We start from the raw sequence: 11554 nt of genomic DNA on the forward strand, positions 1-11554 counted from the left end.
CCGCCACCGCTGCCGCCTCCTGCCGCCGCCTCGCCCGTGCCCCCTCGCAGCGGGGCTGCCCCACGAGAGCCGGGGGCCTCTTTTTTTTTCCCGGCGGCCGGCCCGACCGCTGCCCCCCGCTTTCTGACGGCCACGGCCACGACCCCGCCCGCAGCGGCAGCGCCCCCCTCGCCCCCGCCCCGGCACGGGCACAGGGCGCCGCTTCCCAGCTGCAGTACCGGCCTGTGGCCACCAGACGGCAGCACCGAGCGTGGGCGCGCCGCGCCCCCCGCGCCGCCGCAGCGCGCCCGCTTCTTTTCAGACCCCCGGCCCTTCTTCTTGACCCGTGGGCAGCTTCAGCTGCCCTGGAACGCGCTTTCACAGAGCCGCGCGGATGACAGACACACAGATAAAAAATAAAAGCCTGACATACCTAAAAATATTTTTTTCCTAAAGATTTCTTGTGGCCTAATAAAATATATCGCCTTTCCCTATGCCCTGTGTCTTGTTTGCAGCAATAATTTGGCTGAGCAGCAGCCGGGCAGGGGTTGCTGCTCTGGACGCTTCACATCCTTCAGAAAAGGTTCTCAAACGATCCTGCACAACGATCTCCAGGAACAGGACAGCCCGTGGCGGTGGGACAGGAGCACACGGGCCAGGGGCTCGTCCCAGGCTCGGGGCCGTTTCCGCAGTCGCTCTGTGAGTTGCTCCGTGAGCTGGAACCAACCTCCTGCTGACCCAGCCCGGCCCTTTGTCCCCGGCTTTCCCAGGTCAGCTCAGCGAGCTGGGTCACACAGACTGTTCTCTGGTGGCACCACCGGCCGGGTCACCTCTGTCTGAGATTGTGGGGACACCCCACGGGCTCTCTGGAAAACGGACATCGCAGCACTGAGAGGGGGGCGTGCAGGAGCCTCTGCGCTTTTGGTTTAGTTTGTTCAGGGCTTTTTTTCCTTTTTGTTGTTTTGTTCATTAGCTTCTTGTTGTTGGCTTGGTTTTAAGCTGTTACTCTATATAGCTCATCAATGGTGCTTATAGAGTATGGATAAATCTACCCTGCTTCCTCACAGGAGATGACAATCTTGCTTTACAAGAAGTGACTGATTCTGTTACTGAAAAGTTCATCCACCTCCTGTATAGCAAAGGATAAAAGAAAGTATGGATTTTTGTTGCATCCAATCCATAATGGAAGTACCAATTAAAAATACATTAGCAGTAGGTTCCTTCAAATATTCACTGTGAAGTTAGTTCCTGGCACAATTATATCACCATTTAAACTATTTTACAGCAGAAATATAGAGCACAGCTTATTTAGCCAATGTGCAGCGCAATGATGAGACAAGTGTGGTGAACCCGGGTAAAAGGCCCATGTAAAGGAAAATCAGGCTCCGTGTGCAGAGCCGAAACAGAAATCCTTTGCAAACTATTTAATTTTTAAAAGCTACAAAGAGTATAAAGCAGAAAGAAAGAGCAGTGAATGTGTATAATGACACAATTAGACAGTTTTTCAGTTTCGTGATGTGGTCTTCTACTAAAAAAAGGAAAAAGTGTCCACTGGAGCGGATATCCTGGACACAAACAGGCAGGTCCCTGGTGTTGCGTCAACGTTGATTTATCCACTGTGGCCATGGATGTCGGCCCTTAATACAATATACACAAAACCTCGGGAGGGAGTTAATCACAGTAAAACACGGTTAATTAGCTAGCAGATTTCATTTATTCTGTATTTAAAAATACATATGGCTGTTGCCTTTTTCCAGTTGAGCTAGGACAGGCTTCAATATTCTATTAATTCTAATTATGTGACAAAAATTAAGGGGGGAAAGCTTTATTTTTACAATGGTAAATACAGTCTAAAACGTAATTTGGGAAACAGATGAAGAGGTGCAGCGAACGAGGCACAGACTCTCTTCAAGATGCAAAGAGAGACGTTTATTACAAACCCAGGTTTGCATTTGAAAACCAGGCCCCTCTGCCCTTGATGTATCAACCCTGTATCACTCCCTCTGTCCCCGATGCATCACGGAGCACACAGTCCTTGCTTCTTGTGTTATTGCACCTACGCTTGTTCTCACGCTGTCGACTCTCACCGCTTCTCACAGGCCTGATGTCACAATACCGCCACATCTCCCCTTCTTTGTTTCATAACTGCATAGCCATAGCAGCACGTAACTGCACAGCCATTGCACCATTAAAGCTTTTTTCAATCATTCATTGTACACAAGATAAGACACATGGTGTACAAACCAATAAGTACAAGACTCCACATATAAACGTTCTAAGCACCAGGTTAAAGAAAGGCCATGTTTCACAATTTTTGTAGCAGCGATAACTGTTACAGAATCATTACTTAATTTTCCCTGCATAGTGTTTAACACAGAATAATAAGCTCCTAGTGAACTAAGAATTTTATTTCCCCGTTCTCCATGTCAGGATCTATACTAATACATTTTTGAGCTGTCTCTTTAAGATGGTTTAAAAACTCAGTGGGAGATTCCTTAGGATCCTGTTTAATCTCAAAAAGTTTTGGCATATTTATAGCTATAGGCACAGCACGTCTAATCCTGTATAAAATGCACTGTCGATACCAATTCAGCCTGTCCCTTGATATAAGGACATTAGGATCCCACCCTGGATCGACTGAGGGACAATTTTGATCTAATGTTCCCTGCGTATTCTCCACCAATATCTGTTCAACGTTTTACTGGTTTCAATTTCTTTCCGTGATTATCCTTTTTCAAAACAAATGGATCTGAAGGGGATAAATATAATGCATATGTAACATTATGTATTGTGTAAGATGCATTATGTAATAGGCAATATATGATTTAAAATATACATCTTATTATATATTATATGTAATGCATTACTACACTACACATCTCAAAGTATACCCACCTAGATCTGTGCAGCGTATTAATATTATTTACAGTGGCCACCATTAATTACAATATTCAATCAGATTCTCCCTGGTTGCTGTTCCCCAGGGAGTCAAACAACCCTGTTCCAATGTCACAAAATACAACCGGGGGGGTTTCTTCTGAATCCCTCCTGTCGATTGTCCACTACCTATTTCACATTCACAATAACAGACAATTGGTTAACCGTGAGTATTGGACTATAAAATCACCCCAGACACAAGTAACGACAACAAATCACTAAAGACACAAACAATTATACAGTTACTAAGGCACAACCAACAAAATCACTAAAGGTACCTTTATCAAATTACCGTTTGCTCATTTTTCTTTTATTTATTGTTTTCTCATTTTTCTCTTTCTTCTTTAGTTTTTTATTTCTTCTTCTTTTTACCTTTTTTTTTTAAGTTACCCAATTTACCAAAATGCAGAGACACAAATGCAAAGACCCAATGCGCTGGTGTCACCCCACGTCTCGTGTAGGCAGTATGCAAACCAAACCAAAGAATAAAAGTGCTTTATCTCTATTGATGGGGTTTTACCCACGTCCCGAGTTGGTCCAAGGATCTGTGGTCCCTTCCAGGAATTCCCTGGTGCCAGCATAAGGTTCCAGAGATCCTGGGAGCCACGGGAGGTCAGGCAGATTATCCCATCCTCATCGCCAGAAAATGATACCGAAAAGTCAGCAAAAAGACTCTTTAACACTGTTTTGAAAGTGTTAAAAAGCAGGCACTTTCATTACAGCGCGCTGGATGCTCGGGGGATCGCTCTTCTAATCAAGCACGCATTCCGCTTTCCTCTGGTTTTGTATATCGTGGAACTCCTAAAACAGCAAAACACGTCAAACAATGTTTACAGACATCACTTGTTCTTTCACCAGTGTGTGCAGTAGCAACGAGAAATCTGCAAGGAGTGTCTACAGAAACATGTACTTATTTGAGTTTACCAAATTCAGAACAATACAGTTTGCCGTATTTCATTGGCAGTAATCCCGCGTGGATTAACACCTGCTTTGGATGGCATGGGTGCCAACTGTTGACAGTCGGGGCAGGACACAAGAATGCTCCTGGCCTGATCCATTGTAATTTGAAATTGTCGTTTTAACGACCTTGCATTCTGGTGAAAGAATCTATGTGATAATTTAGCTTGCTCCAAGGCTTTAGGCACAGTAAATGGCACAGCTCGTGCATCAGCCCTCCTATCGCCCTCCACAAGAGGTCCTGGAAGGGCAGCGTGAGAGCGGATGTGCACTGCATAAAAATCGTGATGTCTATGATTTATTAGGAACCATAACATTCTCAATTCAGCCATCAAAAGAGAATTATCCTCTTCCTTAAGAAAAGAAGCTTCCGGGCGGTTAAGTATGCCAGCTGCATAATATGAATCAGTTACAACATTCAAAGACTCATTACAGAACACCTCAAAAGCGAAACAGCTGTTAGCTCAAGAACTTGTATGACCCTTGATCTCCTTTTTCTACCTTGTGTTCACAACACTGAGTATCTGAGCTTAGCCACGTAATTACAACTTAACATGAGCGACCAGAGGCATCAGTAAATACAGTCTTGTCACTTACCGGTCATTGCTGACAGCAGCATTTGCTGTACAACGGTATATTACCAATTTCAGGCCACAGTTTATGTTGAGGGTAATAAACTGATATGTTCCCTGTATATGTTGCCAATGCAATCTGGAAATTCACATATTCAGTTAATAACCACTGCAAATTCTCTTTTGCTGTAGGAATAAATATACATTCAGGGTCTGTCCTGCCCATAGCATATAGATGTTCTCTGCCTTTATTTATTAGTTTTGCATACATTTCATTAATTGTCCAAACTGTTTTCCTTGGCGTGTGAGCTAGAAAAGCCCATTCTGACACTCTTACAGAATCACTTAATGGTTTGTCCCACTGAAACAGTACTGCAAACGGTTGGAAGGTACTGGCTGTGAGTACCAGCCAAACAGGCAGCTGCAAATTGCACCGCCATCCCTATTTTTGTTCAACAGCATCAGCTACTTTCTGCATGGCGTGCTGAGCTTTGTCATCCAATGCCCGAGTAGACAATAAATTCGGGTGTAAAAAGTGGATGTAGTTCCTCTGTGGGGATACCCAAAATAGGTCAGAGCCAATTTATGGCTTCTAGCAATTTTTTAAAGTCATTTAAGGTCACGACATTATGGAATTTAAGAGTCACTGGCTGAGGAATGATTTCTTGTTTTGTTATTTGCCATCCCAAATATTTCCACGGAGCAGTTGTCTGAATTTTTTCTGGTGCAATTTGTAATCCAGCCTTTTGTATAGCATTACATAGGGCTTACATTACTTCTCGTAGTTTCTGTTCTTGTGACGTGGCAAGCAAAATATCCATATAATGACAGATACAAGCTGGTACAGCTTCCTCACGGGTTGTAAAGCTGCCGCAACTACTGTCTGGCAAATGGTTGGACTATTTCTCATCCCTTGTGGTGATACTACCCAATGGTATCTTTTCATAGGCTCCGCTTGATTAAGTGAATGAACAGAAAATGCAAATCTGGGGGCATCCTCAGGATGTAGCAAGGTGGCACAGGTGTCCGTGCCATAATTTTGATTTCACCTTGATAAACAGAGTCAATTACTCCAGGTAAGACAAACAAACCCAATTTGGTAGTAGATGATCAACCTATTAAGAAAGCATGCACGCTAGGTCCTAAAGGCCCCCACACTCTGGGAATAAGCACTACCGCAGCAGTAATTAATTATCATCACTGACGGGCTGGCAGCCAAGTCCAGCCCTGCACTTCCAGCTGTTGCGGGGAGGAGATTGCGGGCCATGCGTTTAGACTCGAATTTATTTGACTGGGCGGCGGGCGGGGGGGTCCTGTCCCCCACCTCCTGGGAAGGGTTAATTGGCTCCCCCTTTACGTTAACCCTTGAATGACATCCACTCACCCAGTGCCTGCCTTTTCCCTATTTTGGACAATCTCTAGGAGGCACAGCCTTCGAAGTCTGGCGTGCATACTTTGTGCAATCTTTCTTCACACGACCCAGCGCCCCACTACGAAAACATTTCGATTTCAGTTTTGTTCCCGATATTTGTAACCATGCCGCTAAAGCAGCGGATAGAGAGCTGGTGTAATGTTCAGTTGACTTATGTTTTGACACACTCTCACCACACCTGCTATAGTACACCTTTCCCTATTCCTAATACCCGGTAACACACGCTGACAATCAGCATTAGCATTCTCAAAAGCCAATTGTTTTAGTAACAACTTACGCACTGCATCGTTATCAATTTGTCTCTCCAAAGCAGTTTGCAAATGGTCTAAAAACTGTGCATAAGGTTCCTGTGATCCTTGCAAGATTTTTGAAAAGGACGTATTGGCATCTCTTGATTCTCTGGCAAAGTATGGGCACATTCCCCAGCTAAATGACTGCAATCAATCCCTCTTTGCCGATATGCATTATCAATAGTCTCTATAATACAGTTCTCCTGAAAATCAGATAACGATACAGTATATTGAGTAGTGGTTAAGATCATTTTCAACAAAGAACGCCAGTCATGCGGAGTAAATACGTAAGAGGAGCTTAACGCTTCAAAAAATGTACAACAAATGATAAAGTAACCCCATTTTCTTTAGCTAATGTCAGTAATTCCTTTACAACATCATACGGTAGCTGTTGAAAGCCTGGAGGTTGCCGTTCACGATAGACCACAGGGCATGCTGAAACCGCTTTCCAGTCTCCTGCTTTCAAAGCCTCTTCTCTGCATTTATCCCACATGGTTAAATTAGTGTGCAGTTTTGGCTGCAAAGTAACATCCAGGGGAAATAAATCAGGCTCTCACTCCAGGTCTGTCAGGCCAGGATCAAGGGGGCTGTCGGGCGACTCCCACGAACCATCATTTGCCAAAAGCGTTCACTGTAGTGTACATGCAGGGGCTTCGTTATCAGCCAACCCTTTCTCTGCTACTGCAGCTGTGGTTAGTGCATTTTTGCCTGATATATCTACGGGATCCCCCTCCTTCCCTGGCAAGGGAGGAGCAGAAGGTTCACAGTCAGTTACGACCTGTGCAACTACTTCCTTCTGCGCCGCTTTTAAAGTAGTCATAATTTTTCCCCAAGTAGATAAATGTTCGCAAGCAGCTTGATCTCCAGTCACTGCCTGTTCATATAATTCTTGTTCAACTTTGTGCCATGCCTCCAACTGAAATGTACCGTTTGTAGGAAAGTCCGGCACATGATTAGCAATCCATTCTTATAAAGTCGCTAATTGGACTACTGGCACATCGTGATTTTGCTTTCTTAATAAACGTTGAAGGACATCTAGGGTTTGTCTTTGTTCAAGGGATAACTTCTCTCCTACAGTTCCAATCGCTCACCTTTTCTCAGTGATGGGCCACGCTGTGCTTTCTGTTTCCTGGCTCCGTTTCCCAGTCCTGCTTCGATTGGGCTTCGCTACCAGAACGGCTGCTGCCTTTACAGCCGCACTGAAAGTCCCCGTTCAGGCGTCATTTGTAGCGAATGAGGCACGGACTCTTAAGGTGCAATGAGAGACGTTTGTTACAAACTCAGGTTTGCATTTATACTCGCTATGATGCTTGCTCAAGCATTTGCTGATTTGCTAAGTTAGCCATTACATAAGCAATATATTATTACTGCCATAAAAGCATCTTTGTCTATATCACAAGCTACCCCCCCTCACCGCCCCCATCCTTGATGTATCAATCCCTCCCTCCTTGATGTATCACCTAGCATACGTGCCTTGTTTCTTGTATTATTCCACCAATGCTTGTTCTCATGCTGTCGACTCTTGCAGTTTCTCACAGGCCCAATGTCAGAATACTGCCGCAATCACCTTTCTTCTTTCTGGAGCTCTCCTGACCTGCGGTTCCACCACCGTTGTCTTCTTTCTTGATCCCTCTTGACTCGCAGGTGTGCTCCAATCCTCTTTCTTGATCACTCTTCCTCATAGGTTCGCTGCCTTCCTCTCCTTCCTTGCTTTTCCATTGCATGCTGCTCCACCTGAAGAGAAACACATGGGGGACCGAGCTGCACCAGCCCCAGGGCACTACAGTCAGACGGGGGCTGAGTCCGGGGGCTGACACCTCCCCACGCCAAGCCCACCTCGCCCTGGCCCCGGTCCCTGCACGGCCCTTCCCCCTCCGCTGCAGCACAGCTTCCCCACATGCCCTGCTCAGGCTGGCCCCCAATTTCACAGGTTAGAGATGTCATAGCTCAGTACAAATCCCCACGGTCCTCACCTGTTGTTTGGTATTTGCGGAGGGTCAAGCTCGCTGTGCTCCAGTGCACTGGCTGTGCACGGCCCTGTCAGGCAGCGTGAGTGTCTGGAGCTGCCAGCTGGATCTTGAGCTTTAGGGTCACCCACAGAAGCCCACTCTCATCAGCTCTGCACACCCATCCAGTTGCACCGCCCAGGCAAAGTCAGCTTCACCCTCCACCCTCCACCTCACCTGCAAACAACCAACTCTTCAACTGACAACCGTCCAAAATCCACTGACAAACTCTCCAAATCTCAGCCTTTTGCTTTTAACTGCTCCTGCTAATGCACCTCACAGACAAGCCTTCAAAATCCCCTCATCCCACAATAATACTCCAGCACTCATCACCTGCGTGAAAAACTACCACAATAACATGCAAACACCAACCAGTTCTGGCACAGAAAACATCATTTTTTCCTGAAGATTCCACCCTACACCAACTGCTGACAAACACATGCTGTCCTCACCAAGGCCAAATGCTGCAACAACTACTGACAACCAAAATTTGTGTGTGTGGCACAAAATCGCAGATGTGAGCTGACGCAGAGCTGGGCTTGAAAGCTGCAGAGTGTGCACCCTGTGGTTTAACGTGGCGGGTTATTGCCATTCTGCCTTCTCCCTGCGAGAAGCGCATGAGCAGAAGCTGCTTCAAGGCAAGATGGGAACGGTTTGGTTCTCCAGGTCTCTGAGGCCAACAGTAATAAATGTGATTTGTGTTGTGGCTCAGGAACTTCCTGTCCACTTGCTTCTCTATTCAGTCAGGTGCTACAAGAGAAGGAGAGAGAAAGAAATAGGACAGGATTAACACCCTCATCATCCCTGTTCCCAAGCCTGCAGGCATCCTACGAGGTCTGATTTTTGTTATTCTCCCCCTCTCTGCTGGAATACTTTACTGCAGAAATTTCTGTCATAAACACTCTCTTAACCCATCTGATGTGTTCATAGTTTCTAACCCAGCATCCATTCCTCGAGGTACCTCAGCACTTCCCTTTGAAACCGCACCTCAGCGCCCGCCCGTCCCCGCGCTCCCCAGCACTGCCCACTGCGGCCCCCCCGGTGCCGGCTCCTCCCTCGAGTCCCTCAGCATTTACCACCGAAACGTCTCTCGTCGCCGTCCTGTCCCTGAAGTCCCTCAGCCTTTCCCGCCGAAGCCTCCCCGGTGTCACCCCCTCCCCGAGGCACCTCAGCCTTTCCCACCGCAGCTCGTTCCCGCCGCCCCGCCCTCAGGTTCCTCCACCGCCCCCGGCCCCGCACTGCGCCGCGCCCTCCCGCCCGCTTTCCCCCCGCCCTGCGTCACTACGGGCTCCACCCTGCGCCCCACGGCCCCGCCCGAGCCCCGCGCAGCGCTCAGCCCGGGGCGCCCTTCGCTCACAGCCGCCCGCGTGTTTCCCTTTCGCCTTTCTCGCCCCCGCCCGGGGCCGCGGTGCCGCGGCTGGCTGCCCCTCGCCCTCCAGCCTCCCCGCTCGGCCGGAGGGGGGCGGCCCCGCCCAGTCTCCGCGGTGTCCGCCCGCCCCCCGCGCGCCGCCGGCCGCTCCCCACGCGCCGCTCCACCCGCCGCACGCGCTCCTCGGCCCGCGCGCCCACGCAGCGTGTCCCCGCCCATCCCGCGCAGGAGCCAATCGCGTCCGCATCCGGCACCGGGCCCCGCCCCCCCCGGCCCGGAGCCGCCGGCGCCCGCAGCGCGGCGCTGCCCGCCCGCCCGCAGCCGGCCCCGGCCCCGGCCCCGGCGGGTCAGCGGCAGCGGGGCCGGGCGGGCTCGGGCTGCGCCTGCCGGGACAGCCCGGGCCGAGGGCTCCGCCGCTGCAGCCCATTTGGTGCCGTTTGCACCCCCCAGGTTACACAGCTGCAGCCTTCCTGCTGGTTTAGCTCACGCATCTTTCTTCTAACTGCGCAGCAGTTCACACTCAGGAAAATTCCCTTCTGGTTGGCTTTCCACACCAACCCACTTGTACCACCCCTACGTTGTACAAACAGGTACCTACAAACTGTCCAAAAACTACTTAGAAAATACCTACCTACCAGATTCCATCCATTCACATCCGCTTGCCCTCTTAGCATTCCATTTTCTGTCCAGTCTGATGACAGGACACCCCATGTAGCGCCAGCAAAGGTAACTCTTTAACATCAGGAGTTCATTTCAGCTGTTAAGGCACATCCTTTCTTCTCCATAAGTTAATTTTACGTACTTTAACAATAAACTAAACTCAAGGTCTTTCAACATACTGCACTCTTTGCAGATACATTGTTACTGTAGTAATTTTAAAAAGCTAATATAAATATTTATAGCAAATACAATTCCAACACATGTGTGACAATTTATTGTACCACCATTCATATAAAGCATTGCAATCCAAAATGATCAGAAACAATCTTAAATATCTGCATAAGAATTTACAAACATTAGTAAAGGTATACCACAGACCGTAGCTTTCTAAGCTTTCGAGTTAAAGTTGTTAGATATCCACATTTAAATGAAACGGACAATACCAGTAGAGATGCGTACCTCTGTCATCTTCATTTAGAAAGAAGTGACAACACTAGAAAGCACATTGATAACCAGTGTTTTGAACAGTGAAGGTGGGATCTAAAATAGTCTGATTAAACTAAACCACCTGAGGTCTTTATCAAGTTGCATATCTGCCAGGAATGCTGAAATGCAAGAGTTTACCCCTGCAATATTCCATAATGGCACAGCCACTTAATATAAAATATAATCTCAAAGTTCCAAACCAGTACATTAAAAAGCCATCACTAAGTGTTAGAAGACCACTGCAAGATCTTATTGCTTTTTGAGTTAAATAATAATCTTCCAACAAACCAAACCCCAATCTCTACAGTCTCTTGCTCATCCTCCTGTTCATTCATTAACACTGCAGCAATGAGTTTTTATATAATGTGGCAACAGAGGCTTTTAAAAAAACCCAAACAAAGCCTATTTAAGTACACGGACACCCCGACTCTCCCTGCCCACCCTCACCCTGAGACCCACAATCACCACTTACTGCAGCGATGAGGAACGACACATACAGATGCAGACAGATGCACAGACACAGAGCTCTTGTCAGCAGCGAGAGCAGAGCCAGGCAGAGCTGAGCCGACTTTTATTAACAGTTCTCAATGTATAGGTTTACAGATATGGGCCTGGATCAAGAAGTTAGACAGGATGTTTTTTCAATAATTGTTATTCCAAACACACCACACTCATGTCGTGACTGTTTTCAGTCATGTTCCCATGCATATCTTGTGGGCAGCGTGCCGACCCACTCATTCACACGCCCAGGCCCAACATTCACACATCATACACATGGGGGTGATTTTCCAACCTGATATATCATTCTCACTGGCCTGGGCTATCACTCCTTACACTCATAAAAAACGTACTTCTGTATAACCTGT

General features: G+C 47.4%; 1 long non-coding RNA gene across 2 annotated transcripts; it reads right to left on the minus strand.

Annotated features, from left to right (window-relative positions):
• Positions 1-1698: 1698 nt before the first annotated feature.
• Positions 1699-9662, minus strand: LOC135991108 (uncharacterized). 2 transcript variants are annotated; one of them, XR_010606483.1, is made up of 4 exons: positions 9531-9662; positions 8141-8923; positions 7641-7901; positions 1699-7414 (listed from the first exon to the last, which is right to left on the minus strand). It is a non-coding gene; the product is annotated as an uncharacterized LOC135991108 (long non-coding RNA). The 2 variants fall into 2 exon arrangements; XR_010606482.1 differs by having other exon boundaries at positions 7641-7928.
• Between the last annotated feature and the right edge of the window lie 1892 nt (positions 9663-11554).

Source organism: Caloenas nicobarica, chromosome 7 (assembly GCF_036013445.1).
Source record: "Caloenas nicobarica isolate bCalNic1 chromosome 7, bCalNic1.hap1, whole genome shotgun sequence".
NCBI lineage: Eukaryota > Metazoa > Chordata > Aves > Columbiformes > Columbidae > Caloenas > Caloenas nicobarica.